Source organism: Sander lucioperca, chromosome 7 (genome assembly GCF_008315115.2).
Source record: "Sander lucioperca isolate FBNREF2018 chromosome 7, SLUC_FBN_1.2, whole genome shotgun sequence".
Classification (NCBI taxonomy): Eukaryota; Metazoa; Chordata; class Actinopteri; order Perciformes; family Percidae; genus Sander; species Sander lucioperca.
In genome coordinates, this window is record NC_050179.1 from 18520675 (window position 1) to 18525920 (window position 5246).

The following is a 5246-nucleotide window of genomic DNA, read 5'->3' on the forward strand; positions in this document are numbered from 1 at the left end:
CATTGTCTGACGTACGTGGTAGAGGTGAGAGATGTGGCCTGGGGGCGGCACAGAGTGATTAAAGATTCACATTTGATAGTGGAGCCAATTTGCTCCTGAGCCTGGGGAAACGTGCTTTTCGTGGCTGTTGCCGTAGCGACCTTTCCACCCCTGCATGGATAGGATGACACTCGAAAGACCCTGAAGGTGTAACTCTGTCGATATATCATGACTGAGGTGAAAGAAGGCCGTGGGTGGTCGAGGATGGTCAGGGCGCGTGCTGAAAATCTGAAGGAGACATTGTTTTTTGGTAGGAACAGGATGTTGGATTGGGAATGATGACGCATGAGAAACTGTATCCATTGAGTTCCCAAGCTAAGAAAATACTTCATCATAATTTAATCAATATTATCTACATGTTTAGCTGGTACACCATGAAGTTATTGAAGAGTGTGTAAGGGTAATGCTAGACGAGGTGTCCATTATCAGGAATGAATTGATGACGGCGAGGCCAGAACCATCTGACGCGCAAGCAGGAGTTGCCAGTTTATTAGGTACACCTAGCTAAAACTAATGCAGTCTAATACAGCAGTCCTGCAATAAATCCTTCATTCATGAAGGTTATAATGTTTGAAACTGTTTTAGAGAAAGTTTAGAGTTTCTGTTATTTAGCTTACCCCCAAATCAAAATGCTCTGCTATATCAGCTACATTAAATTGATGCTATTTACATATTTTTTTGTGGTTAATGACTCAACAGACCACCCAATCAGATCAGCTTAAAAGCCCTTATTTGAAATGTCAGGCTTTTTACTTTGGATAAAGCTTCATCGTCTGTTATCGCGCAATCTGTGCTAAGTATTCGGATTGAGATTGTAATCATAAACCAAATACTTGGTCTTTAAAAGTGTAAAGAATGGATGGAAAACTTTCCAACGCTGTCAATGCCTGCACACATGCATGGGCCTGAGAGTCCCGTATATTAGGAAGGAAGTATAACCTCCTTTGTTCTTCCCATTTAGTCATATCCCCTCTCCCAAATCTTCCCCCTCTACTTGCTGTAATATATGCTTATCTGGAAGTAAAGGAAACCCGTCTACATCCCCTGTAAGCTCTTATTGCTGTTATTTCTTGCACTTCTTTCTCACTTCATAATTTTAGGCTTGAATTAATTAATTTTTACATTTAAATACTTTAAATAAAACCTATTTTATCTCTTTCCTCAGTTCTCATATCCTTTCTGTTTCTGACACTTTTCCTCTAACAGCTCACAGAAGTATTTGCACTTTGGCTCTGAACTTTGAAACATATTGGTTGCTTGTAATGTTGGAGATCTATTTGAATGGGAGAGGGAAAGTCTCATATGAAGGCACCAATAAGGAATTATTCACATGCAGCTGTAATCTTTACTGAAGAAGTGCAGACGTCCAAGTCATGATGTTTAGCTGCACGCTCTCATCCGCAACTATCCCTAACATCTAACCAACAAATCATTTAGGCATCATTTTTTTTATTCATTCAGTGATGTTTTTTGCCGACCAGGTCTGTTTTTTAAAGGGAGAACGGGCTGTCCACCCACTATTTTTATTTCTTTGTACAGACAGTAGAATAGCCGTGAGGGAAATGTGTGAGGGGGAGAGACGGGGAAAAATATGATCTGACGGGATTTGAGCTGAGCCCAGTTGTGGTTCCACTCACTGCTTTTGTGGTCAATAAAAAAAAATGGGTAAGTTATTATCTCCAATTACCATACGCACATTACAAGAAACCAGTTATATTAACTATATTTTCATAAAAGTATACATTTGTGCTTTGTTTGTTTTTCTTGGATTGACCACCACGTTGATACAGCTTACTTTGATGTATCTTGAAAAACAAAATTAGTCAGATCCAAGACAATCAATCCAAAGTAGTTTAAAATGTATTTATTCCATTAAGATATTCATGATGGCAGAATGTAATCTGTAAGTGATACGGGCGGTAAACAGGTGGGAGTGATTGGAAATAATCACCCATAAATGTGACTCTGAGGATATTATGCAATAAGACACTTTGTTGACCTCATCTGTTTACCTTTTCGTTGAGATCATAAATATTAGATCATTTACTTTCTGTACGAGGGTTGCACAAGGTAATTAGAAGGGCACTCGGAGAGCGCAGACCCCTGCCAAGTCATGCCCTATTTCACAATGTTAATGCAGTGTGAATTTTTCCGAGTTGGGAACTTTTCCCAACTCCAATTAGTTTTCCAATTATTCCGACACCACATGATTGCAGCACAAATGCCCTATCTTGCAATGTTAACGAAAGTGAAAAATTATTTGTGTATCCTTCGGATCCGCTCCAAAATGTAATGGGTTCTTCCTTGGCCCATGCTACACCCTTCTACCAAGTTTCATGAACATTGGGCCAGTCGGTTTTCTGTTATCCTGCTGACAAATACAGACAGACAAACAAACAAACAAACAAACAAACAAACAAACAGAAAAATCCAGCTGTTCTCTGTCATACATGTACAAACACACACCTCACACTAAACCTGATTTACTCAACTAATCTGTGATGTTTGTCATGTTGTACACATTTCTGAAGCCACACGACGAAGGCACTACTTACTACCTTACCTCTCTCATGTTTATGGTGCCATTGTTCCTTCCTATTCCCATCCCCAATCACCTCCTGCCTCTAACATATTTCTTCCTGTGTCAATTTATGTGTCTGTCTCCTATATTGGATGGCGAGAAGAAGACATTTTCATCACTGTTAGGCTCAGCTAGATTGCCTTGAAGGAATCGATTGAGCACAGTGGCAGCAGAAGTTATGGTTGGGAAGCTGGGAGCCCTTTTCCCCAGTGCCAGGATACGGTGTCGGCTCCTTATTTCCGCTGCTTTCTACCTGATGTTTCTGGGCTTCTGAGCTGAGCCTTTTTTTTAACTCCTTGGTGTTTTCCTTTCATATAATGTAGGACTGCACAACAATTAGTCATTAAAAAAAACAACATTACACTCCTCACTTCTGCACTTTCCATATTGCATGAGATTTCTGTTTTAATTTAGTCCCAAATGGCTTCGTAAACAAAATACGCTAGCGCTGTGGATATTCCAGTTTCATGACAAAAAGGTCCTTGTTATTCAACTCACAGTCTATATTCAGCTCACAAATTTGTTCCACCTAACATTTCAGGGAAATAGTTTTTGAAGAAATGCGGTTCTAGACCATTTCAAATGAGAGACAGGTACCAAATACACCCTCCGGTCTCTCATCAATCAATCAATCAATCAATCAATCAATCAATCAATCAATCAATCAATCAATCATTTATTTATATAGCGCTTTACAGCAACCAGCAGGTATCCAAAGTCTTTACATGAAGTAAAAACAATAAAACATAACATACAGTAAAATCAGAAAGGAATAAAACATACATCTAATAGACATCAAGGAGGAACCCAAGGCACTCGTCTTCAAGAAAAATTATTTTAAAATGCCTTTTAATACGTCTGGCATATTCTCAATAGAATAAGAATAAAATATAACTTCAGCGTGTTGAGAATGTGCCAGACATATTAAAGACATTTTAAAATAATTTTTCTTGAAGACGAGTGCCTTGGGTTCCTCCTTGATGTCTACTGGATTTGTTCATGCCCCCTACTAAAGAGCACCGGCTACTGTTCACTAACACTAGTTCCAAGAAGCTCTCAAATCTCTTCCGTTCTTCTAAACATACATGTAGTTTGTGATTGTAAAGTTTCATGAGGCTGTGATTACTATGGGGAATTTCTTCATCACACATGAATACAGTTAGGCTCATTGAATTCACAAGAGTCTCAGCTTTCCAGTCATACCCATTTTTTTGCAATTCCAAGACCGTTTAGGGTCCCCAGTATGCAGAATATTCAAATACACCACTTTAGAATCGGCGAAAATAACACATTTGTACTGCATGAGAATAACTGTAAGGTTTTTGCCCAAAAGTGCGTGGGATTAGCATAAAGTGGACATGTCTGCAAGGGGGAGACTCGTGGGTGCCCAATCATAGAACCCATTTTCTTTTTTTTCTTTCTTTTTTTTTGGGGGGCATTTTTAGGTCCCCCAAAAAAGGAGTAAACCTCTATATATGTGCGCCTGCTCTACCAACTGAGCTAAGCCAGCCACCATAGAACCTATTTTCATTCAGATATTTTGAGGTGAGAGGTCAAGAGACCCCTTTGAAAATGGCCATGGCAGTTTTTCCCTGGCCAAAATGTAGCCAAACCTGAAGTGTTATTTAGCTCCCTTTCACGACAAGCTAGCATGACCTGTTTGGTACCAATGGATGCCTTAAGTCTCTTAAGTTTCTTATCTGTTAGTATTATGCAGGCCCAAGAATCGATCAATGACTTGAGAGTAGGGCGTAGGGCATTAAGCTGTTTAAATAGTGTAGAACTGTTCTTTACAAATTAACTTCTTAACCTTCAACGTCTTCAATACCACACTCACATTTCTCTGTAAGTAGCTTTACATTTAGATGTAACATTTTTATTCCACACTGTGCAACAGAGTCACGTATTCTTTATCTGCTTACTCAAAGGATTCTTTGAATCAATGCGTTGAAGGGCACCTTCTGATCTGTTTTTCTGACCTTCTTTTGTGTAAATTATCTCTGGCAACGATTTAACTACTTCATACATACTGTTATGTGTATATATATATATATATATATATATATATATACAGCAGGCGCCCATATACAGAGGTTTACTCCTTGACACAGCGGCCACAGGTTCGACTCCCCCCTGCGGCCCTTTGCTGCATGTCTTTCCCCTCTCTCTCCACTTTCATGTCTTCAGCTGTCCTATAAAAGTAAAGGCCTAAAATGCCCCCAAAAAATAAAAATTAAATAGGAAACTGGCAACATGTGTTAATGCAAAAAAGGAAAGAAATACAACAAAACAAATACATGAGCAAATCACTGGTGTTCATTATCACTTTATTGCGGTTCTTGTGCCAGGGGATCTACGGTACCAATAACACAGAAAGAAGTGACATTCATTTTGTAGCACATTATTAAGCTCTGTTAGACCATCCCCTATGGGAGCTTACTCATTGATTATCTTCATCATCATCATCGTCACAGCTGTGTATCATTGGCTCTTACATCATTCAAGGTGACCACATTTTAATTTTGCTGTGTAACAGTGTCCTGACCCTCAGTGTGACACAGCAGTTCTGTCCTCTCACCTTGTCTCAGCGGCTGTGTGTGTGTGTGTGTGTGTGTGTGTGTGTGTA

At 39.3% G+C, this 5246-nt stretch overlaps 1 protein-coding gene across 5 annotated transcripts in view; it reads left to right on the top strand.

Annotated features, from left to right (window-relative positions):
- The window catches only part of map1ab (microtubule-associated protein 1Ab), a 76954-nt gene that overhangs the window by 16006 nt on the left and 55702 nt on the right, over nt 1-5246 (top strand). The window lies entirely within an intron of this gene.